Source organism: Triturus cristatus, chromosome 12, assembly GCF_964204655.1.
Source record: "Triturus cristatus chromosome 12, aTriCri1.1, whole genome shotgun sequence".
Taxonomy (NCBI): domain Eukaryota; kingdom Metazoa; phylum Chordata; class Amphibia; order Caudata; family Salamandridae; genus Triturus; species Triturus cristatus.
In genome coordinates, this window is record NC_140595.1 from 662,087,139 (window position 1) to 662,110,532 (window position 23,394).

At 41.2% G+C, this 23,394-nt stretch overlaps 22 non-coding genes across 22 annotated transcripts; 18 read left to right on the top strand and 4 right to left on the bottom strand.

The window, feature by feature from the left end:
- Positions 1-348: 348 nt before the first annotated feature.
- Positions 349-430, top strand: TRNAS-GCU (transfer RNA serine (anticodon GCU)). Its single transcript has one exon. It is a non-coding gene; the product is annotated as a tRNA-Ser (tRNA).
- A 589-nt stretch (positions 431-1,019) lies between these two features.
- On the top strand, positions 1,020-1,091 carry TRNAT-UGU (transfer RNA threonine (anticodon UGU)). The gene has a single exon. It is a non-coding gene; the product is annotated as a tRNA-Thr (tRNA).
- A 1,682-nt stretch (positions 1,092-2,773) lies between these two features.
- TRNAS-GCU (transfer RNA serine (anticodon GCU)) lies at positions 2,774-2,855 on the top strand. Its single transcript has one exon. It is a non-coding gene; the product is annotated as a tRNA-Ser (tRNA).
- Positions 2,856-5,197: 2,342 nt separating this feature from the next.
- TRNAS-GCU (transfer RNA serine (anticodon GCU)) lies at positions 5,198-5,279 on the top strand. Its single transcript has one exon. It is a non-coding gene; the product is annotated as a tRNA-Ser (tRNA).
- Positions 5,280-5,868: 589 nt separating this feature from the next.
- TRNAT-UGU (transfer RNA threonine (anticodon UGU)) lies at positions 5,869-5,940 on the top strand. Its single transcript has one exon. It is a non-coding gene; the product is annotated as a tRNA-Thr (tRNA).
- Positions 5,941-7,621: 1,681 nt separating this feature from the next.
- Positions 7,622-7,703, top strand: TRNAS-GCU (transfer RNA serine (anticodon GCU)). Its single transcript has one exon. It is a non-coding gene; the product is annotated as a tRNA-Ser (tRNA).
- Positions 7,704-8,292: 589 nt separating this feature from the next.
- Positions 8,293-8,364, top strand: TRNAT-UGU (transfer RNA threonine (anticodon UGU)). Its single transcript has one exon. It is a non-coding gene; the product is annotated as a tRNA-Thr (tRNA).
- Positions 8,365-9,539: 1,175 nt separating this feature from the next.
- Positions 9,540-9,634, bottom strand: TRNAI-UAU (transfer RNA isoleucine (anticodon UAU)). The gene is made up of 2 exons: positions 9,597-9,634; positions 9,540-9,575 (listed from the first exon to the last, which is right to left on the bottom strand). It is a non-coding gene; the product is annotated as a tRNA-Ile (tRNA).
- A 1,083-nt stretch (positions 9,635-10,717) lies between these two features.
- Positions 10,718-10,789, top strand: TRNAT-UGU (transfer RNA threonine (anticodon UGU)). Its single transcript has one exon. It is a non-coding gene; the product is annotated as a tRNA-Thr (tRNA).
- A 1,681-nt stretch (positions 10,790-12,470) lies between these two features.
- TRNAS-GCU (transfer RNA serine (anticodon GCU)) lies at positions 12,471-12,552 on the top strand. Its single transcript has one exon. It is a non-coding gene; the product is annotated as a tRNA-Ser (tRNA).
- A 589-nt stretch (positions 12,553-13,141) lies between these two features.
- Positions 13,142-13,213, top strand: TRNAT-UGU (transfer RNA threonine (anticodon UGU)). The gene has a single exon. It is a non-coding gene; the product is annotated as a tRNA-Thr (tRNA).
- A 1,174-nt stretch (positions 13,214-14,387) lies between these two features.
- On the bottom strand, positions 14,388-14,482 carry TRNAI-UAU (transfer RNA isoleucine (anticodon UAU)). The gene is made up of 2 exons: positions 14,445-14,482; positions 14,388-14,423 (listed from the first exon to the last, which is right to left on the bottom strand). It is a non-coding gene; the product is annotated as a tRNA-Ile (tRNA).
- A 412-nt stretch (positions 14,483-14,894) lies between these two features.
- Positions 14,895-14,976, top strand: TRNAS-GCU (transfer RNA serine (anticodon GCU)). Its single transcript has one exon. It is a non-coding gene; the product is annotated as a tRNA-Ser (tRNA).
- Positions 14,977-15,566: 590 nt separating this feature from the next.
- On the top strand, positions 15,567-15,638 carry TRNAT-UGU (transfer RNA threonine (anticodon UGU)). The gene has a single exon. It is a non-coding gene; the product is annotated as a tRNA-Thr (tRNA).
- Positions 15,639-17,319: 1,681 nt separating this feature from the next.
- On the top strand, positions 17,320-17,401 carry TRNAS-GCU (transfer RNA serine (anticodon GCU)). Its single transcript has one exon. It is a non-coding gene; the product is annotated as a tRNA-Ser (tRNA).
- A 589-nt stretch (positions 17,402-17,990) lies between these two features.
- On the top strand, positions 17,991-18,062 carry TRNAT-UGU (transfer RNA threonine (anticodon UGU)). The gene has a single exon. It is a non-coding gene; the product is annotated as a tRNA-Thr (tRNA).
- Positions 18,063-19,222: 1,160 nt separating this feature from the next.
- On the bottom strand, positions 19,223-19,317 carry TRNAI-UAU (transfer RNA isoleucine (anticodon UAU)). Its single transcript has 2 exons — positions 19,280-19,317; positions 19,223-19,258 (listed from the first exon to the last, which is right to left on the bottom strand). It is a non-coding gene; the product is annotated as a tRNA-Ile (tRNA).
- A 412-nt stretch (positions 19,318-19,729) lies between these two features.
- On the top strand, positions 19,730-19,811 carry TRNAS-GCU (transfer RNA serine (anticodon GCU)). The gene has a single exon. It is a non-coding gene; the product is annotated as a tRNA-Ser (tRNA).
- A 590-nt stretch (positions 19,812-20,401) lies between these two features.
- Positions 20,402-20,473, top strand: TRNAT-UGU (transfer RNA threonine (anticodon UGU)). The gene has a single exon. It is a non-coding gene; the product is annotated as a tRNA-Thr (tRNA).
- Positions 20,474-21,647: 1,174 nt separating this feature from the next.
- TRNAI-UAU (transfer RNA isoleucine (anticodon UAU)) lies at positions 21,648-21,742 on the bottom strand. The gene is made up of 2 exons: positions 21,705-21,742; positions 21,648-21,683 (listed from the first exon to the last, which is right to left on the bottom strand). It is a non-coding gene; the product is annotated as a tRNA-Ile (tRNA).
- Positions 21,743-22,154: 412 nt separating this feature from the next.
- Positions 22,155-22,236, top strand: TRNAS-GCU (transfer RNA serine (anticodon GCU)). The gene has a single exon. It is a non-coding gene; the product is annotated as a tRNA-Ser (tRNA).
- A 589-nt stretch (positions 22,237-22,825) lies between these two features.
- Positions 22,826-22,897, top strand: TRNAT-UGU (transfer RNA threonine (anticodon UGU)). Its single transcript has one exon. It is a non-coding gene; the product is annotated as a tRNA-Thr (tRNA).
- Positions 22,898-23,394: the final 497 nt, after the last annotated feature.

Here is a 23,394-nt window from a genome sequence, read left to right on the forward strand (position 1 = left end):
TCCATCATTCACTGTGCAAGATCGACTCACATGCTAGCATGTTATCATGACTATTAAAAATACAGTCCAAACGGAATAGATTCTATAATTGTCCTATAACATATGCTCTGTCTATTCAAAACCCCATAGAATTATATCTTGACAGTTCTGACAAAGTCTAGGGGAATCTTATGAATATTTGTAATTAGCACATAGTAAGAATTTCCCAAAAATTAAATGTAGGTCCCTGATTGGGGGAAGACGTGGAATGTGAGATCTTGCCTCAGCTGTTTTTTTCTTTTTTAGGTACAGTATATTGACACTTCAGTACCTTTTGTGAAGCAAGGTTTCAGATGGGGCTGTGGGGCAGACGAGGTGGCCGAGTGGTTAAGGCGATGGACTGCTAATCCATTGTGCTCTGCACGCGTGGGTTCGAATCCCACCTTCGTCGGAAAGCCATCAGAGTCTCTTTTGATGGCCAGCATTTCTTGTAGTATAATTACACTCTCTTTCAAGACAGAGCCAGGATCCGCTAGATGGGATCATCTGACTGTTCCATTTTAACAAATATGTCAAATAAAGTGAAGTATTTTGTGCGTAATAGAAATTAGATCTTTCATGGAGTTTCCAGAGGATTGCCTTTCACTCACTCCTGGCTTATTAACCAGTTTGGATAAATAGATTGATAAGAAAGCAGCTCTTACTCCTAAAGTTTAGGCCGTCTCAAATGAATGACTGTTAACATATGTCTGCCCCACAGAGACAGATCACTTCTAATAAGTGGGTTCTCTATATGTCACTGATTGCAGACATACTAACTAGAGCTATCGGTATGGTCTTGAATGCGAAAACTCTTATTTTCTCATATGAAAATGTAGTTTTTCATACTTCCAAAAAAAGTGCCTTAAGCATGGTCTTCAATGTGTGCGCGCACGTGGACATTCATATGCAACTACGTTTCCATACAGAGTCTCAAAATCATAGATATATTCATACCTCAGTAAGAATACATGTTGCAATTTACATCCTGCGTGCAGACTGGCCTTGTAGCTCAGTGGCAGAGCACTGGTCTTGTAAACCAGGGGTCATGAGTTCAAGCCTCATCAGGGCCTTTTTACATGAGTCTTTCTGTATGTTGTTTTCAAGTCATTCTTCCCTGGAGTCACACCTTGCTTTAGGATTGCTTATTGCCAAGCTTCCCTTTCCTGCTTTCATATTATCAAGAAAATATCATGAAGATCATTGAATTATACATTATTGCCTCACCCCTTCCGATCGCCTGACGAACGCCTGACAAACGCCATTCTCACCCTGGCGGGCAAGCCCTGCCGGGCAAAGCCAAATAAGCCATGCATATTTACAGTTCCTTTGAAAGGCAGAGCGAGGACTAGGACCTCTGTTCCGACTGAATCTGCATCCACAGAAAGGATGTTATAAGGCCCTACAAATTTCACCAAGGAGATGTGAAAGTCTTCCCCCATAAAATACTTTTTTTCCCAGATACCCCGGCTCTTAGGCAAATGAGGTTACTCCTCAAAACCCCACCCCCACTCACCATAAATCTCCTTCTCTCCTGCTGTCCATTCAAATGATACAAGGTATCTTGTACATAGAGAGAAAGGGAGAATAGGCAGACTTGCTTCAAAGATTTGGTGACCTTGGATGGGTGGGTTGAATGAAGAAGTGAACCTGGTTTCTGGGAAAGGAGTATCGAGATGAAGATGAGGAAAAGTGAACATGGACCACATTCATAGGTTAGAGAAATACATTTAATAGGTTGAATGGTTTTGAAAAGTGAACTTCGAGCAGTAATTGTTGGTTTTTAAACTGCAAAGAAATTAAAAATGAATGTGGGATTGGAGGCACACTCTGAGCAGAAAAGCACCATAAGCTGCTATGGTGCAACTCAAGATGGTGAATAGAACCTTTAATATGATGATGCTCTTCTTTTGCTAGTTTTTTTCGAGTCACCTTTTATTGTAAGTAGCTGATACAGCATTTTTTGCAGCTCTTCAGTTTATGGTTATCATGTGAGAACACTGTTTTCATCATATTTATTATTCTACAAATGTATTTTTAAATGCACTGATGTGGTGTTTGCATGAAATGCAAGATGGCACATCATGGAATGTTTAAACTGAGCATCGCGGAGGATATGTGATATTTGGCACCCAGAGGAGTAGGGCACGTAGATCCTATAAGAAGTAAAGACTCTCTAGCAAGGGCCGTCCATACTCTGAGTTTAAACTTTACTTTTTGTGAAATGGTTTATGAAAAACAACACGGCTGCTCCAGGTGAGGCTCGAACTCACAACCTCTGCATGGCTCAGTGTAAGTACTGCTGTATAAGTACCGCGCGCTAACCGATTGCGCCACTGGAGCTCTCTCTTTTCACATCTCCCCAGGTGAGCCATCTACAGCTGACCAAGTAGATGACAGACACTGCTCCATCATTCACTGTGCAAGATCGACTCACATGCTAGCATGTTATCATGACTATTAAAAATACAGTCCAAACGGAATAGATTCTATAATTGTCCTATAACATATGCTCTGTCTATTCAAAACCCCATAGAATTATATCTTGACAGTTCTGACAAAGTCTAGGGGAATCTTATGAATATTTGTAATTAGCACATAGTAAGAATTTCCCAAAAATGAAATGTAGGTCCCTGATTGGGGGAAGACGTGGAATGTGAGATCTTGCCTCAGCTGTTTTTTTCTTTTTTAGGTACAGTATATTGACACTTCAGTACCTTTTGTGAAGCAAGGTTTCAGATGGGGCTGTAGGGCAGACGAGGTGGCCGAGTGGTTAAGGCGATGGACTGCTAATCCATTGTGCTCTGCACGCGTGGGTTCGAATCCCACCTTCGTCGGAAAGCCATCAGAGTCTCTTTTGATGGCCAGCATTTCTTGTAGTATAATTACACTCTCTTTCAAGACAGAGCCAGGATCCGCTAGATGGGATCATCTGACTGTTCCATTTTAACAAATATGTCAAATAAAGTGAAGTATTTTGTGCGTAATAGAAATTAGATCTTTCATGGAGTTTCCAGAGGATTGCCTTTCACTCACTCCTGGCTTATTAACCAGTTTGGATAAATAGATTGATAAGAAAGCAGCTCTTACTCCTAAAGTTTAGGCCGTCTCAAATGAATGACTGTTAACATATGTCTGCCCCACAGAGACAGATCACTTCTAATAAGTGGGTTCTCTATATGTCACTGATTGCAGACATACTAACTAGAGCTATCGGTATGGTCTTGAATGCGAAAACTCTTATTTTCTCATATGAAAATGTAGTTTTTCATACTTCCAAAAAAAGTGCCTTAAGCATGGTCTTCAATGTGTGCGCGCATGTGGACATTCATATGCAACTACGTTTCCATACAGAGTCTCAAAATCATAGATATATTCATACCTCAGTAAGAATACATGTTGCAATTTACATCCTGCGTGCAGACTGGCCTTGTAGCTCAGTGGCAGAGCACTCGTCTTGTAAACCAGGGGTCATGAGTTCAAGCCTCATCAGGGCCTTTTTACATGAGTCTTTCTGTATGTTGTTTTCAAGTCATTCTTCCCTGGAGTCACACCTTGCTTTAGGATTGCTTATTGCCAAGCTTCCCTTTCCTGCTTTCATATTATCAAGAAAATATCATGAAGATCATTGAATTATAAATTATTGCCTCACCCCTTCCGATCGCCTGACGAACGCCTGACAAACGCCATTCTCACCCTGGCGGGCAAGCCCTGCCGGGCAAAGCCAAATAAGCCATGCATATTTACAGTTCCTTTGAAAGGCAGAGCGAGGACTAGGACCTCTGTTCTGACTGAATCTGCATCCACAGAAAGGATGTTATAAGGCCCTACAAATTTCACCAAGGAGATGTGAAAGTCTTCCCCCATAAAATACTTTTTTTCCCAGATACCCCGGCTCTTAGGCAAATGAGGTTACTCCTCAAAACCCCACCCCCACTCACCATAAATATCCTTCTCTCCTGCTGTCCATTCAAATGATACAAGGTATCTTGTACATAGAGAGAAAGGGAGAATAGGCAGACTTGCTTCAAAGATTTGGTGACTTTGGATGGGTGGGTTGAATGAAGAAGTGAACCTGGTTTCTGGAAAAGGAGTATCGAGATGAAGATGAGGAAAAGTGAACATGGACCACATTCATAGGTTAGAGAAATACATTTAATAGGTTGAATGGTTTTGAAAAGTGAACTTCGAGCAGTAATTGTTGGTTTTTAAACTGCACAGAAATTAAAAATGAATGTGGGATTGGAGGCACACTCTGAACAGAAAAGCACCATAAGCTGCTATGGTGCAACTCAAGATGGTGAATAGAACCTTTAATATGATGATGCTCTTCTTTTGCTAGTTTTTTCGAGTCACCTTTTATTGTAAGTAGCTGATACAGCATTTTTTGCAGCTCTTCAGTTTATGGTTATCATGTGAGAACACAGTTTTCATCATATTTATTATTCTACAAATGTATTTTTAAATGCACTGATGTGGTGTTTGCATGAAATGCAAGATGGCACATCATGGAATGTTTAAACTGAGCATCGCGGAGGATATGTGATATTTGGCACCCAGAGGAGTAGGACACGTAGATCCTATAAGAAGTAAAGACTCTCTAGCAAGGGCCGTCCATACTCTGAGTTTAAACTTTACTTTTTGTGAAATGGTTTATGAAAAACAACACGGCTGCTCCAGGTGAGGCTCGAACTCACAACCTCGGCATGGCTCAGTGCAAGTACTGCTGTATAAGTACCGCGCGCTAACCGACTCCGCCACTGGAGCTCTCTCTTTTCACATCTCCCCAGGTGAGCCATCTACAGCTGACCAAGTAGATGACAGACACTGCTCCATCATTCACTGTGCAAGATCGACTCACATGCTAGCATGTTATCATGACTATTAAAAATACAGTCCAAACGGAATAGATTCTATAATTGTCCTATAACATATGCTCTGTCTATTCAAAACCCCATAGAATTATATCTTGACAGTTCTGACAAAGTCTAGGGGAATCTTATGAATATTTGTAATTAGCACATAGTAAGAATTTCCCAAAAATTAAATGTAGGTCCCTGATTGGGGGAAGACGTGGAATGTGAGATCTTGCCTCAGCTGTTTTTTTCTTTTTTAGGTACAGTATATTGACACTTCAGTACCTTTTGTGAAGCAAGGTTTCAGATGGGGCTGTAGGGCAGACGAGGTGGCCGAGTGGTTAAGGCGATGGACTGCTAATCCATTGTGCTCTGCACGCGTGGGTTCGAATCCCACCTTCGTCGGAAAGCCATCAGAGTCTCTTTTGATGGCCAGCATTTCTTGTAGTATAATTACACTCTCTTTCAAGACAGAGCCAGGATCCGCTAGATGGGATCATCTGACTGTTCCATTTTAACAAATATGTCAAATAAAGTGAAGTATTTTGTGCGTAATAGAAATTAGATCTTTCATGGAGTTTCCAGAGGATTGCCTTTCACTCACTCCTGGCTTATTAACCAGTTTGGATAAATAGATTGATAAGAAAGCAGCTCTTACTCCTAAAGTTTAGGCCGTCTCAAATGAATGACTGTTAACATATGTCTGCCCCACAGAGACAGATCACTTCTAATAAGTGGGTTCTCTATATGTCACTGATTGCAGACATACTAACTAGAGCTATCGGTATGGTCTTGAATGCGAAAACTCTTATTTTCTCATATGAAAATGTAGTTTTTCATACTTCCAAAAAAAGTGCCTTAAGCATGGTCTTCAATGTGTGCGCGCACGTGGACATTCATATGCAACTACGTTTCCATACAGAGTCTCAAAATCATAGATATATTCATACCTCAGTAAGAATACATGTTGCAATTTACATCCTGCGTGCAGACTGGCCTTGTAGCTCAGTGGCAGAGCACTGGTCTTGTAAACCAGGGGTCATGAGTTCAAGCCTCATCAGGGCCTTTTTACATGAGTCTTTCTGTATGTTGTTTTCAAGTCATTCTTCCCTGGAGTCACACCTTGCTTTAGGATTGCTTATTGCCAAGCTTCCCTTTCCTGCTTTCATATTATCAAGAAAATATCATGAAGATCATTGAATTATACATTATTGCCTCACCCCTTCCGATCGCCTGACGAACGCCTGACAAACGCCATTCTCACCCTGCCGGGCAAGCCCTGCCGGGCAAAGCCAAATAAGCCATGCATATTTACAGTTCCTTTGAAAGGCAGAGCGAGGACTAGGACCTCTTTTCCGACTGAATCTGCATCCACAGAAAGGATGTTATAAGGCCCTACAAATTTCACCAAGGAGATGTGAAAGTCTTCCCCCATAAAATACTTTTTTTCCCAGATACCCCGGCTCTTAGGCAAATGAGGTTACTCCTCAAAACCCCACCCCCACTCACCATAAATATCCTTCTCTCCTGCTGTCCATTCAAATGATACAAGGTATCTTGTACATAGAGAGAAAGGGAGAATAGGCAGACTTGCTTCAAAGATTTGGTGACCTTGGATGGGTGGGTTGAATGAAGAAGTGAACCTGGTTTCTGGCAAAGGAGTATCGAGATGAAGATGAGGAAAAGTGAACATGGACCACATTCATAGGTTAGAGAAATACATTTAATAGGTTGAATGGTTTTGAAAAGTGAACTTCGAGCAGTAATTGTTGTTTTTTAAACTGCAAAGAAATTAAAAATGAATGTGGGATTGGAGGCACACTCTGAGCAGAAAAGCACCATAAGCTGCTATGGTGCAACTCAAGATGGTGAATAGAACCTTTAATATGATGATGCTCTTCTTTTGCTAGTTTTTTCGAGTCACCTTTTATTGTAAGTAGCTGATACAGCATTTTTTGCAGCTCTTCAGTTTATGGTTAGCATGTGAGAACACTGTTTTCATCATATTTATTATTCTACAAATGTATTTTTAAATGCACTGATGTGGTGTTTGCATGAAATGCAAGATGGCACATCATGGAATGTTTAAACTGAGCATCGCGGAGGATATGTGATATTTGGCACCCAGAGGAGTAGGACACGTAGATCCTATAAGAAGTAAAGACTCTCTAGCAAGGGCCGTCCATACTCTGAGTTTAAACTTTACTTTTTGTGAAATGGTTTATGAAAATCAACACGGCTGCTACAGGTGAGGCTCGAACTCACAACCTCGGCATGGCTCAGTGCAAGTACTGCTGTATAAGTACCACGCGCTAACCGATTGCGCAACTGGAGCTCTCTCTTTTCACATCTCCCCAGGTGAGCCATCTACAGCTGACCAAGTAGATGACAGACACTGCTCCATCATTCACTGTGCAAGATCGACTCACATGCTAGCATGTTATCATGACTATTAAAAATACAGTCCAAACGGAATAGATTCTATAATTGTCCTATAACATATGCTCTGTCTATTCAAAACCCCATAGAATTATATCTTGACAGTTCTGACAAAGTCTAGGGGAATCTTATGAATATTTGTAATTAGCACATAGTAAGAATTTCCCAAAAATGAAATGTAGGTCCCTGATTGGGGGAAGACGTGGAATGTGAGATCTTGCCTCAGCTGTTTTTTTCTTTTTTAGGTACAGTATATTGACACTTCAGTACCTTTTGTGAAGCAAGGTTTCAGATGGGGCTGTAGGGCAGACGAGGTGGCCGAGTGGTTAAGGCGATGGACTGCTAATCCATTGTGCTCTGCACGCGTGGGTTCGAATCCCACCTTCGTCGGAAAGCCATCAGAGTCTCTTTTGATGGCCAGCATTTCTTGTAGTATAATTACACTCTCTTTCAAGACAGAGCCAGGATCCGCTAGATGGGATCATCTGACTGTTCCATTTTAACAAATATGTCAAATAAAGTGAAGTATTTTGTGCGTAATAGAAATTAGATCTTTCATGGAGTTTCCAGAGGATTGCCTTTCACTCACTCCTGGCTTATTAACCAGTTTGGATAAATAGATTGATAAGAAAGCAGCTCTTACTCCTAAAGTTTAGGCCGTCTCAAATGAATGACTGTTAACATATGTCTGCCCCACAGAGACAGATCACTTCTAATAAGTGGGTTCTCTATATGTCACTGATTGCAGACATACTAACTAGAGCTATCGGTATGGTCTTGAATGCGAAAACTCTTATTTTCTCATATGAAAATGTAGTTTTTCATACTTCCAAAAAAAGTGCCTTAAGCATGGTCTTCAATGTGTGCGCGCATGTGGACATTCATATGCAACTACGTTTCCATACAGAGTCTCAAAATCATGGATATATTCATACCTCAGTAAGAATACATGTTGCAATTTACATCCTGCGTGCAGACTGGCCTTGTAGCTCAGTGGCAGAGCACTGGTCTTGTAAACCAGGGGTCATGAGTTCAAGCCTCATCAGGGCCTTTTTTACATGAGTCTTTCTGTATGTTGTTTTCAAGTCATTCTTCCCTGGAGTCACACCTTGCTTTAGGATTGCTTATTGCCAAGCTTCCCTTTCCTGCTTTCATATTATCAAGAAAATATCATGAAGATCATTGAATTATAAATTATTGCCTCACCCCTTCCGATCGCCTGACGAACGCCTGACAAACGCCATTCTCACCCTGCCGGGCAAGCCCTGCCGGGCAAAGCCAAATAAGCCATGCATATTTACAGTTCCTTTGAAAGGCAGAGCGAGGACTAGGACCTCTGTTCCGACTGAATCTGCATCCACAGAAAGGATGTTATAAGGCCCTACAAATTTCACCAAGGAGATGTGAAAGTCTTCCCCCATAAAATACTTTTTTTCCCAGATACCCCGGCTCTTAGGCAAATGAGGTTACTCCTCAAAACCCCACCCCCACTCACCATAAATATCCTTCTCTCCTGCTGTCCATTCAAATGATACAAGGTATCTTGTACATAGAGAGAAAGGGAGAATAGGCAGACTTGCTTCAAAGATTTGGTGACCTTGGATGGGTGGGTTGAATGAAGAAGTGAACCTGGTTTCTGGGAGAGGAGTATCGAGATGAAGATGAGGAAAAGTGAACATGGACCACATTCATAGGTTAGAGAAATACATTTAATAGGTTGAATGGTTTTGAAAAGTGAACTTCGAGCAGTAATTGTTGGTTTTTAAACTGCACAGAAATTAAAAATGAATGTGGGATTGGAGGCACACTCTGAACAGAAAAGCACCATAAGCTGCTATGGTGCAACTCAAGATGGTGAATAGAACCTTTAATATGATGATGCTCTTCTTTTGCTAGTTTTTTCGAGTCACCTTTTATTGTAAGTAGCTGATACAGCATTTTTTGCAGCTCTTCAGTTTATGGTTATCATGTGAGAACACAGTTTTCATCATATTTATTATTCTACAAATGTATTTTTAAATGCACTGATGTGGTGTTTGCATGAAATGCAAGATGGCACATCATGGAATGTTTAAACTGAGCATCGCGGAGGATATGTGATATTTGGCACCCAGAGGAGTAGGACACGTAGATCCTATAAGAAGTAAAGACTCTCTAGCAAGGGCCGTCCATACTCTGAGTTTAAACTTTACTTTTTGTGAAATGGTTTATGAAAAACAACACGGCTGCTCCAGGTGAGGCTCGAACTCACAACCTCGGCATGGCTCAGTGCAAGTACTGCTGTATAAGTACCGCGCGCTAACCGATTGCGCCACTGGAGCTCTCTCTTTTCACATCTCCCCAGGTGAGCCATCTACAGCTGACCAAGTAGATGACAGACACTGCTCCATCATTCACTGTGCAAGATCGACTCACATGCTAGCATGTTATCATGACTATTAAAAATACAGTCCAAACGGAATAGATTCTATAATTGTCCTATAACATATGCTCTGTCTATTCAAAACCCCATAGAATTATATCTTGACAGTTCTGACAAAGTCTAGGGGAATCTTATGAATATTTGTAATTAGCACATAGTAAGAATTTCCCAAAAATTAAATGTAGGTCCCTGATTGGGGGAAGACGTGGAATGTGAGATCTTGCCTCAGCTGTTTTTTTCTTTTTTAGGTACAGTATATTGACACTTCAGTACCTTTTGTGAAGCAAGGTTTCAGATGGGGCTGTAGGGCAGATGAGGTGGCCGAGTGGTTAAGGCGATGGACTGCTAATCCATTGTGCTCTGCACGCGTGGGTTCGAATCCCACCTTCGTCGGAAAGCCATCATAGTCTCTTTTGATGGCCAGCATTTCTTGTAGTATAATTACACTCTCTTTCAAGACAGAGCCAGGATCCGCTAGATGGGATCATCTGACTGTTCCATTTTAACAAATATGTCAAATAAAGTGAAGTATTTTGTGCGTAATAGAAATTAGATCTTTCATGGAGTTTCCAGAGGATTGCCTTTCACTCACTCCTGGCTTATTAACCAGTTTGGATAAATAGATTGATAAGAAAGCAGCTCTTACTCCTAAAGTTTAGGCCGTCTCAAATGAATGACTGTTAACATATGTCTGCCCCACAGAGACAGATCACTTCTAATAAGTGGGTTCTCTATATGTCACTGATTGCAGACATACTAACTAGAGCTATCGGTATGGTCTTGAATGCGAAAACTCTTATTTTCTCATATGAAAATGTAGTTTTTCATACTTCCAAAAAAAGTGCCTTAAGCATGGTCTTCAATGTGTGCGCGCACGTGGACATTCATATGCAACTACGTTTCCATACAGAGTCTCAAAATCATAGATATATTCATACCTCAGTAAGAATACATGTTGCAATTTACATCCTGCGTGCAGACTGGCCTTGTAGCTCAGTGGCAGAGCACTGGTCTTGTAAACCAGGGGTCATGAGTTCAAGCCTCATCAGGGCCTTTTTACATGAGTCTTTCTGTATGTTGTTTTCAAGTCATTCTTCCCTGGAGTCACACCTTGCTTTAGGATTGCTTATTGCCAAGCTTCCCTTTCCTGCTTTCATATTATCAAGAAAATATCATGAAGATCATTGAATTATACATTATTGCCTCACCCCTTCCGATCGCCTGACGAACGCCTGACAAACGCCATTCTCACCCTGCCGGGCAAGCCCTGCCGGGCAAAGCCAAATAAGCCATGCATATTTACAGTTCCTTTGAAAGGCAGAGCGAGGACTAGGACCTCTTTTCCGACTGAATCTGCATCCACAGAAAGGATGTTATAAGGCCCTACAAATTTCACCAAGGAGATGTGAAAGTCTTCCCCCATAAAATACTTTTTTTCCCAGATACCCCGGCTCTTAGGCAAATGAGGTTACTCCTCAAAACCCCACCCCCACTCACCATAAATATCCTTCTCTCCTGCTGTCCATTCAAATGATACAAGGTATCTTGTACATAGAGAGAAAGGGAGAATAGGCAGACTTGCTTCAAAGATTTGGTGACCTTGGATGGGTGGGTTGAATGAAGAAGTGAACCTGGTTTCTGGCAAAGGAGTATCGAGATGAAGATGAGGAAAAGTGAACATGGACCACATTCATAGGTTAGAGAAATACATTTAATAGGTTGAATGGTTTTGAAAAGTGAACTTCGAGCAGTAATTGTTGTTTTTTAAACTGCAAAGAAATTAAAAATGAATGTGGGATTGGAGGCACACTCTGAGCAGAAAAGCACCATAAGCTGCTATGGTGCAACTCAAGATGGTGAATAGAACCTTTAATATGATGATGCTCTTCTTTTGCTAGTTTTTTCGAGTCACCTTTTATTGTAAGTAGCTGATACAGCATTTTTTGCAGCTCTTCAGTTTATGGTTAGCATGTGAGAACACTGTTTTCATCATATTTATTATTCTACAAATGTATTTTTAAATGCACTGATGTGGTGTTTGCATGAAATGCAAGATGGCACATCATGGAATGTTTAAACTGAGCATCGCGGAGGATATGTGATATTTGGCACCCAGAGGAGTAGGACACGTAGATCCTATAAGAAGTAAAGACTCTCTAGCAAGGGCCGTCCATACTCTGAGTTTAAACTTTACTTTTTGTGAAATGGTTTATGAAAATCAACACGGCTGCTACAGGTGAGGCTCGAACTCACAACCTCGGCATGGCTCAGTGCAAGTACTGCTGTATAAGTACCACGCGCTAACCGATTGCGCAACTGGAGCTCTCTCTTTTCACATCTCCCCAGGTGAGCCATCTACAGCTGACCAAGTAGATGACAGACACTGCTCCATCATTCACTGTGCAAGATCGACTCACATGCTAGCATGTTATCATGACTATTAAAAATACAGTCCAAACGGAATAGATTCTATAATTGTCCTATAACATATGCTCTGTCTATTCAAAACCCCATAGAATTATATCTTGACAGTTCTGACAAAGTCTAGGGGAATCTTATGAATATTTGTAATTAGCACATAGTAAGAATTTCCCAAAAATGAAATGTAGGTCCCTGATTGGGGGAAGACGTGGAATGTGAGATCTTGCCTCAGCTGTTTTTTTCTTTTTTAGGTACAGTATATTGACACTTCAGTACCTTTTGTGAAGCAAGGTTTCAGATGGGGCTGTAGGGCAGACGAGGTGGCCGAGTGGTTAAGGCGATGGACTGCTAATCCATTGTGCTCTGCACGCGTGGGTTCGAATCCCACCTTCGTCGGAAAGCCATCAGAGTCTCTTTTGATGGCCAGCATTTCTTGTAGTATAATTACACTCTCTTTCAAGACAGAGCCAGGATCCGCTAGATGGGATCATCTGACTGTTCCATTTTAACAAATATGTCAAATAAAGTGAAGTATTTTGTGCGTAATAGAAATTAGATCTTTCATGGAGTTTCCAGAGGATTGCCTTTCACTCACTCCTGGCTTATTAACCAGTTTGGATAAATAGATTGATAAGAAAGCAGCTCTTACTCCTAAAGTTTAGGCCGTCTCAAATGAATGACTGTTAACATATGTCTGCCCCACAGAGACAGATCACTTCTAATAAGTGGGTTCTCTATATGTCACTGATTGCAGACATACTAACTAGAGCTATCGGTATGGTCTTGAATGCGAAAACTCTTATTTTCTCATATGAAAATGTAGTTTTTCATACTTCCAAAAAAAGTGCCTTAAGCATGGTCTTCAATGTGTGCGCGCATGTGGACATTCATATGCAACTACGTTTCCATACAGAGTCTCAAAATCATGGATATATTCATACCTCAGTAAGAATACATGTTGCAATTTACATCCTGCGTGCAGACTGGCCTTGTAGCTCAGTGGCAGAGCACTGGTCTTGTAAACCAGGGGTCATGAGTTCAAGCCTCATCAGGGCCTTTTTACATGAGTCTTTCTGTATGTTGTTTTCAAGTCATTCTTCCCTGGAGTCACACCTTGCTTTAGGATTGCTTATTGCCAAGCTTCCCTTTCCTGCTTTCATATTATCAAGAAAATATCATGAAGATCATTGAATTATAAATTATTGCCTCACCCCTTCCGATCGCCTGACGAACGCCTGACAAACGCCATTCTCACCCTGCCGGGCAAGCCCTGCCGGGCAAAGCCAAATAAGCCATGCATATTTACAGTTCCTTTGAAAGGCAGAGCGAGGACTAGGACCTCTGTTCCGACTGAATCTGCATCCACAGAAAGGATGTTATAAGGCCCTACAAATTTCACCAAGGAGATGTGAAAGTCTTCCCCCATAAAATACTTTTTTTCCCAGATACCCCGGCTCTTAGGCAAATGAGGTTACTCCTCAAAACCCCACCCCCACTCACCATAAATATCCTTCTCTCCTGCTGTCCATTCAAATGATACAAGGTATCTTGTACATAGAGAGAAAGGGAGAATAGGCAGACTTGCTTCAAAGATTTGGTGACCTTGGATGGGTGGGTTGAATGAAGAAGTGAACCTGGTTTCTGGGAGAGGAGTATCGAGATGAAGATGAGGAAAAGTGAACATGGACCACATTCATAGGTTAGAGAAATACATTTAATAGGTTGAATGGTTTTGAAAAGTGAACTTCGAGCAGTAATTGTTGGTTTTTAAACTGCACAGAAATTAAAAATGAATGTGGGATTGGAGGCACACTCTGAACAGAAAAGCACCATAAGCTGCTATGGTGCAACTCAAGATGGTGAATAGAACCTTTAATATGATGATGCTCTTCTTTTGCTAGTTTTTTCGAGTCACCTTTTATTGTAAGTAGCTGATACAGCATTTTTTGCAGCTCTTCAGTTTATGGTTATCATGTGAGAACACAGTTTTCATCATATTTATTATTCTACAAATGTATTTTTAAATGCACTGATGTGGTGTTTGCATGAAATGCAAGATGGCACATCATGGAATGTTTAAACTGAGCATCGCGGAGGATATGTGATATTTGGCACCCAGAGGAGTAGGACACGTAGATCCTATAAGAAGTAAAGACTCTCTAGCAAGGGCCGTCCATACTCTGAGTTTAAACTTTACTTTTTGTGAAATGGTTTATGAAAAACAACACGGCTGCTCCAGGTGAGGCTCGAACTCACAACCTCGGCATGGCTCAGTGCAAGTACTGCTGTATAAGTACCGCGCGCTAACCGATTGCGCCACTGGAGCTCTCTCTTTTCACATCTCCCCAGGTGAGCCATCTACAGCTGACCAAGTAGATGACAGACACTGCTCCATCATTCACTGTGCAAGATCGACTCACATGCTAGCATGTTATCATGACTATTAAAAATACAGTCCAAACGGAATAGATTCTATAATTGTCCTATAACATATGCTCTGTCTATTCAAAACCCCATAGAATTATATCTTGACAGTTCTGACAAAGTCTAGGGGAATCTTATGAATATTTGTAATTAGCACATAGTAAGAATTTCCCAAAAATGAAATGTAGGTCCCTGATTGGGGGAAGACGTGGAATGTGAGATCTTGCCTCAGCTGTTTTTTTCTTTTTTAGGTACAGTATATTGACACTTCAGTACCTTTTGTGAAGCAAGGTTTCAGATGGGGCTGTGGGGCAGACGAGGTGGCCGAGTGGTTAAGGCGATGGACTGCTAATCCATTGTGCTCTGCACGCGTGGGTTCGAATCCCACCTTCGTCGGAAAGCCATCAGAGTCTCTTTTGATGGCCAGCATTTCTTGTAGTATAATTACACTCTCTTTCAAGACAGAGCCAGGATCCGCTAGATGGGATCATCTGACTGTTCCATTTTAACAAATATGTCAAATAAAGTGAAGTATTTTGTGCGTAATAGAAATTAGATCTTTCATGGAGTTTCCAGAGGATTGCCTTTCACTCACTCCTGGCTTATTAACCAGTTTGGATAAATAGATTGATAAGAAAGCAGCTCTTACTCCTAAAGTTTAGGCCGTCTCAAATGAATGACTGTTAACATATGTCTGCCCCACAGAGACAGATCACTTCTAATAAGTGGGTTCTCTATATGTCACTGATTGTAGACATACTAACTAGAGCTATCGGTATGGTCTTGAATGCGAAAAACTCTTATTTTCTCATATGAAAATGTAGTTTTTCATACTTCCAAAAAAAGTGCCTTAAGCATGGTCTTCAATGTGTGCGCGCATGTGGACATTCATATGCAACTACGTTTCCATACAGAGTCTCAAAATCATAGATATATTCATACCTCAGTAAGAATACATGTTGCAATTTACATCCTGCGTGCAGACTGGCCTTGTAGCTCAGTGGCAGAGCACTGGTCTTGTAAACCAGGGGTCATGAGTTCAAGCCTCATCAGGGCCTTTTTACATGAGTCTTTCTGTATGTTGTTTTCAAGTCATTCTTCCCTGGAGTCACACCTTGCTTTAGGATTGCTTATTGCCAAGCTTCCCTTTCCTGCTTTCATATTATCAAGAAAATATCATGAAGATCATTGAATTATAAATTATTGCCTCACCCCTTCCGATCGCCTGACGAACGCCTGACAAACGCCATTCTCACCCTGGCGGGCAAGCCCTGCCGGGCAAAGCCAAATAAGCCATGCATATTTACAGTTCCTTTGAAAGGCAGAGCGAGGACTAGGACCTCTGTTCCGACTGAATCTGCATCCACAGAAAGGATGTTATAAGGCCCTACAAATTTCACCAAGGAGATGTGAAAGTCTTCCCCCATAAAATACTTTTTTTCCCAGATACCCCGGCTCTTAGGCAAATGAGGTTACTCCTCAAAACCCCACCCCCACTCACCATAAATATCCTTCTCTCCTGCTGTCCATTCAAATGATACAAGGTATCTTGTACATAGAGAGAAAGGGAGAATAGGCAGACTTGCTTCAAAGATTTGGTGACTTTGGATGGGTGGGTTGAATGAAGAAGTGAACCTGGTTTCTGGAAAAGGAGTATCGAGATGAAGATGAGGAAAAGTGAACATGGACCACATTCATAGGTTAGAGAAATAGATTTAATAGGTTGAATGGTTTTGAAAAGTGAACTTCGAGCAGTAATTGTTGGTTTTTAAACTGCACAGAAATTAAAAATGAATGTGGGATTGGAGGCACACTCTGAACAGAAAAGCACCATAAGCTGCTATGGTGCAACTCAAGATGGTGAATAGAACCTTTAATATGATGATGCTCTTCTTTTGCTAGTTTTTTCGAGTCACCTTTTATTGTAAGTAGCTGATACAGCATTTTTTGCAGCTCTTCAGTTTATGGTTATCATGTGAGAACACAGTTTTCATCATATTTATTATTCTACAAATGTATTTTTAAATGCACTGATGTGGTGTTTGCATGAAATGCAAGATGGCACATCATGGAATGTTTAAACTGAGCATCGCGGAGGATATGTGATATTTGGCACCCAGAGGAGTAGGACACGTAGATCCTATAAGAAGTAAAGACTCTCTAGCAAGGGCCGTCCATACTCTGAGTTTAAACTTTACTTTTTGTGAAATGGTTTATGAAAAACAACACGGCTGCTCCAGGTGAGGCTCGAACTCACAACCTCGGCATGGCTCAGTACAAGTACTGCTGTATAAGTATCGCGCGCTAACCGATTGCGCCACTGGAGCTCTCTCTTTTCACATCTCCCCAGGTGAGCCATCTACAGCTGACCAAGTAGATGACAGACACTGCTCCATCATTCACTGTGCAAGATCGACTCACATGCTAGCATGTTATCATGACTATTAAAAATACAGTCCAAACGGAATAGATTCTATAATTGTCCTATAACATATGCTCTGTCTATTCAAAACCCCATAGAATTATATCTTGACAGTTCTGACAAAGTCTAGGGGAATCTTATGAATATTTGTAATTAGCACATAGTAAGAATTTCCCAAAAATTAAATGTAGGTCCCTGATTGGGGGAAGACGTGGAATGTGAGATCTTGCCTCAGCTGTTTTTTTCTTTTTTAGGTACAGTATATTGACACTTCAGTACCTTTTGTGAAGCAAGGTTTCAGATGGGGCTGTGGGGCAGACGAGGTGGCCGAGTGGTTAAGGCGATGGACTGCTAATCCATTGTGCTCTGCACGCGTGGGTTCGAATCCCACCTTCGTCGGAAAGCCATCAGAGTCTCTTTTGATGGCCAGCATTTCTTGTAGTATAATTACACTCTCTTTCAAGACAGAGCCAGGATCCGCTAGATGGGATCATCTGACTGTTCCATTTTAACAAATATGTCAAATAAAGTGAAGTATTTTGTGCGTAATAGAAATTAGATCTTTCATGGAGTTTCCAGAGGATTGCCTTTCACTCACTCCTGGCTTATTAACCAGTTTGGATAAATAGATTGATAAGAAAGCAGCTCTTACTCCTAAAGTTTAGGCCGTCTCAAATGAATGACTGTTAACATATGTCTGCCCCACAGAGACAGATCACTTCTAATAAGTGGGTTCTCTATATGTCACTGATTGCAGACATACTAACTAGAGCTATCGGTATGGTCTTGAATGCGAAAACTCTTATTTTCTCATATGAAAATGTAGTTTTTCATACTTCCAAAAAAAGTGCCTTAAGCATGGTCTTCAATGTGTGCGCGCACGTGGACATTCATATGCAACTACGTTTCCATACAGAGTCTCAAAATCATAGATATATTCATACCTCAGTAAGAATACATGTTGCAATTTACATCCTGCGTGCAGACTGGCCTTGTAGCTCAGTGGCAGAGCACTGGTCTTGTAAACCAGGGGTCATGAGTTCAAGCCTCATCAGGGCCTTTTTACATGAGTCTTTCTGTATGTTGTTTTCAAGTCATTCTTCCCTGGAGTCACACCTTGCTTTAGGATTGCTTATTGCCAAGCTTCCCTTTCCTGCTTTCATATTATCAAGAAAATATCATGAAGATCATTGAATTATACATTATTGCCTCACCCCTTCCGATCGCCTGACGAACGCCTGACAAACGCCATTCTCACCCTGCCGGGCAAAGCCAAATAAGCCATGCATATTTACAGTTCCTTTGAAAGGCAGAGCGAGGACTAGGACCTCTGTTCCGACTGAATCTGCATCCACAGAAAGGATGTTATAAGGCCCTACAAATTTCACCAAGGAGATGTGAAAGTCTTCCCCCATAAAATACTTTTTTTCCCAGATACCCCGGCTCTTAGGCAAATGAGGTTACTCCTCAAAAACCCACCCCCACTCACCATAAATATCCTTCTCTCCTGCTGTCCATTCAAATGATACAAGGTATCTTGTACATAGAGAGAAAGGGAGAATAGGCAGACTTGCTTCAAAGATTTGGTGACCTTGGATGGGTGGGTTGAATGAAGAAGTGAACCTGGTTTCTGGGAGAGGAGTATCGAGATGAAGATGAGGAAAAGTGAACATGGACCACATTCATAGGTTAGAGAAATACATTTAATAGGTTGAATGGTTTTGAAAAGTGAACTTCGAGCAGTAATTGTTGGTTTTTAAACTGCACAGAAATTAAAAATGAATGTGGGATTGGAGGCACACTCTGAACAGAAAAGCACCATAAGCTGCTATGGTGCAACTCAAGATGGTGAATAGAACCTTTAATATGATGATGCTCTTCTTTTGCTAGTTTTTTCGAGTCACCTTTTATTGTAAGTAGCTGATACAGCATTTTTTGCAGCTCTTCAGTTTATGGTTATCATGTGAGAACACAGTTTTCATCATATTTATTATTCTACAAATGTATTTTTAAATGCACTGATGTGGTGTTTGCATGAAATGCAAGATGGCACATCATGGAATGTTTAAACTGAGCATCGCGGAGGATATGTGATATTTGGCACCCAGAGGAGTAGGACACGTAGATCCTATAAGAAGTAAAGACTCTCTAGCAAGGGCCGTCCATACTCTGAGTTTAAACTTTACTTTTTGTGAAATGGTTTATGAAAAACAACACGGCTGCTCCAGGTGAGGCTCGAACTCACAACCTCGGCATGGCTCAGTGCAAGTACTGCTGTATAAGTACCGCGCGCTAACCGATTGCGCCACTGGAGCTCTCTCTTTTCACATCTCCCCAGGTGAGCCATCTACAGCTGACCAAGTAGATGACAGACACTGCTCCATCATTCACTGTGCAAGATCGACTCACATGCTAGCATGTTATCATGACTATTAAAAATACAGTCCAAACGGAATAGATTCTATAATTGTCCTATAACATATGCTCTGTCTATTCAAAACCCCATAGAATTATATCTTGACAGTTCTGACAAAGTCTAGGGGAATCTTATGAATATTTGTAATTAGCACATAGTAAGAATTTCCCAAAAATGAAATGTAGGTCCCTGATTGGGGGAAGACGTGGAATGTGAGATCTTGCCTCAGCTGTTTTTTTCTTTTTTAGGTACAGTATATTGACACTTCAGTACCTTTTGTGAAGCAAGGTTTCAGATGGGGCTGTGGGGCAGACGAGGTGGCCGAGTGGTTAAGGCGATGGACTGCTAATCCATTGTGCTCTGCACGCGTGGGTTCGAATCCCACCTTCGTCGGAAAGCCATCAGAGTCTCTTTTGATGGCCAGCATTTCATGTAGTATAATTACACTCTCTTTCAAGACAGAGCCAGGATCCGCTAGATGGGATCATCTGACTGTTCCATTTTAACAAATATGTCAAATAAAGTGAAGTATTTTGTGCGTAATAGAAATTAGATCTTTCATGGAGTTTCCAGAGGATTGCCTTTCACTCACTCCTGGCTTATTAACCAGTTTGGATAAATAGATTGATAAGAAAGCAGCTCTTACTCCTAAAGTTTAGGCCGTCTCAAATGAATGACTGTTAACATATGTCTGCCCCACAGAGACAGATCACTTCTAATAAGTGGGTTCTCTATATGTCACTGATTGTAGACATACTGACTAGAGCTATCGGTATGGTCTTGAATGCGAAAAACTCTTATTTTCTCATATGAAAATGTAGTTTTTCATACTTCCAAAAAAAGTGCCTTAAGCATGGTCTTCAATGTGTGCGCGCATGTGGACATTCATATGCAACTACGTTTCCATACAGAGTCTCAAAATCATAGATATATTCATACCTCAGTAAGAATACATGTTGCAATTTACATCCTGCGTGCAGACTGGCCTTGTAGCTCAGTGGCAGAGCACTGGTCTTGTAAACCAGGGGTCATGAGTTCAAGCCTCATCAGGGCCTTTTTACATGAGTCTTTCTGTATGTTGTTTTCAAGTCATTCTTCCCTGGAGTCACACCTTGCTTTAGGATTGCTTATTGCCAAGCTTCCCTTTCCTGCTTTCATATTATCAAGAAAATATCATGAAGATCATTGAATTATAAATTATTGCCTCACCCCTTCCGATCGCCTGACGAACGCCTGACAAACGCCATTCTCACCCTGGCGGGCAAGCCCTGCCGGGCAAAGCCAAATAAGCCATGCATATTTACAGTTCCTTTGAAAGGCAGAGCGAGGACTAGGACCTCTGTTCCGACTGAATCTACATCCACAGAAAGGATGTTATAAGGCCCTACAAATTTCACCAAGGAGATGTGAAAGTCTTCCCCCATAAAATACTTTTTTTCCCAGATACCCCGGCTCTTAGGCAAATGAGGTTACTCCTCAAAACCCCACCCCCACTCACCATAAATATCCTTCTCTCCTGCTGTCCATTCAAATGATACAAGGTATCTTGTACATAGAGAGAAAGGGAGAATAGGCAGACTTGCTTCAAAGATTTGGTGACTTTGGATGGGTGGGTTGAATGAAGAAGTGAACCTGGTTTCTGGAAAAGGAGTATCGAGATGAAGATGAGGAAAAGTGAACATGGACCACATTCATAGGTTAGAGAAATACATTTAATAGGTTGAATGGTTTTGAAAAGTGAACTTCGAGCAGTAATTGTTGGTTTTTAAACTGCACAGAAATTAAAAATGAATGTGGGATTGGAGGCACACTCTGAACAGAAAAGCACCATAAGCTGCTATGGTGCAACTCAAGATGGTGAATAGAACCTTTAATATGATGATGCTCTTCTTTTGCTAGTTTTTTCGAGTCACCTTTTATTGTAAGTAGCTGATACAGCATTTTTTGCAGCTCTTCAGTTTATGGTTATCATGTGAGAACACAGTTTTCATCATATTTATTATTCTACAAATGTATTTTTAAATGCACTGATGTGGTGTTTGCATGAAATGCAAGATGGCACATCATGGAATGTTTAAACTGAGCATCGCGGAGGATATGTGATATTTGGCACCCAGAGGAGTAGGGCACGTAGATCCTATAAGAAGTAAAGACTCTCTAGCAAGGGCCGTCCATACTCTGAGTTTAAACTTTACTTTTTGTGAAATGGTTTATGAAAAACAACACGGCTGCTCCAGGTGAGGCTCGAACTCACAACCTCGGCATGGCTCAGTGCAAGTACTGCTGTATAAATACCGCGCGCTAACCGATTGCGCCACTGGAGCTCTCTCTTTTCACATCTCCCCAGGTGAGCCATCTACAGCTGACCAAGTAGATGACAGACACTGCTCCATCATTCACTGTGCAAGATCGACTCACATGCTAGCATGTTATCATGACTATTAAAAATACAGTCCAAACGGAATAGATTCTATAATTGTCCTATAACATATGCTCTGTCTATTCAAAACCCCATAGAATTATATCTTGACAGTTCTGACAAAGTCTAGGGGAATCTTATGAATATTTGTAATTAGCACATAGTAAGAATTTCCCAAAAATTAAATGTAGGTCCCTGATTGGGGGAAGACGTGGAATGTGAGATCTTGCCTCAGCTGTTTTTTTCTTTTTTAGGTACAGTATATTGACACTTCAGTACCTTTTGTGAAGCAAGGTTTCAGATGGGGCTGTAGGGCAGACGAGGTGGCCGAGTGGTTAAGGCGATGGACTGCTAATCCATTGTGCTCTGCACGTGTGGGTTCGAATCCCACCTTCGTCGGAAAGCCATCAGAGTCTCTTTTGATGGCCAGCATTTCTTGTAGTATAATTACACTCTCTTTCAAGACAGAGCCAGGATCCGCTAGATGGGATCATCTGACTGTTCCATTTTAACAAATATGTCAAATAAAGTGAAGTATTTTGTGCGTAATAGAAATTAGATCTTTCATGGAGTTTCCAGAGGATTGCCTTTCACTCACTCCTGGCTTATTAACCAGTTTGGATAAATAGATTGATAAGAAAGCAGCTCTTACTCCTAAAGTTTAGGCCGTCTCAAATGAATGACTGTTAACATATGTCTGCCCCACAGAGACAGATCACTTCTAATAAGTGGGTTCTCTATATGTCACTGATTGCAGACATACTAACTAGAGCTATCGGTATGGTCTTGAATGCGAAAACTCTTATTTTCTCATATGAAAATGTAGTTTTTCATACTTCCAAAAAAAGTGCCTTAAGCATGGTCTTCAATGTGTGCGCGCACGTGGACATTCATATGCAACTACGTTTCCATACAGAGTCTCAAAATCATAGATATATTCATACCTCAGTAAGAATACATGTTGCAATTTACATCCTGCGTGCAGACTGGCCTTGTAGCTCAGTGGCAGAGCACTGGTCTTGTAAACCAGGGGTCATGAGTTCAAGCCTCATCAGGGCCTTTTTACATGAGTCTTTCTGTATGTTGTTTTCAAGTCATTCTTCCCTGGAGTCACACCTTGCTTTAGGATTGCTTATTGCCAAGCTTCCCTTTCCTGCTTTCATATTATCAAGAAAATATCATGAAGATCATTGAATTATACATTATTGCCTCACCCCTTCCGATCGCCTGACGAACGCCTGACAAACGCCATTCTCACCCTGCCGGGCAAAGCCAAATAAGCCATGCATATTTACAGTTCCTTTGAAAGGCAGAGCGAGGACTAGGACCTCTTTTCCGACTGAATCTGCATCCACAGAAAGGATGTTATAAGGCCCTACAAATTTCACCAAGGAGATGTGAAAGTCTTCCCCCATAAAATACTTTTTTTCCCAGATACCCCGGCTCTTAGGCAAATGAGGTTACTCCTCAAAACCCCACCCCCACTCACCATAAATATCCTTCTCTCCTGCTGTCCATTCAAATGATACAAGGTATCTTGTACATAGAGAGAAAGGG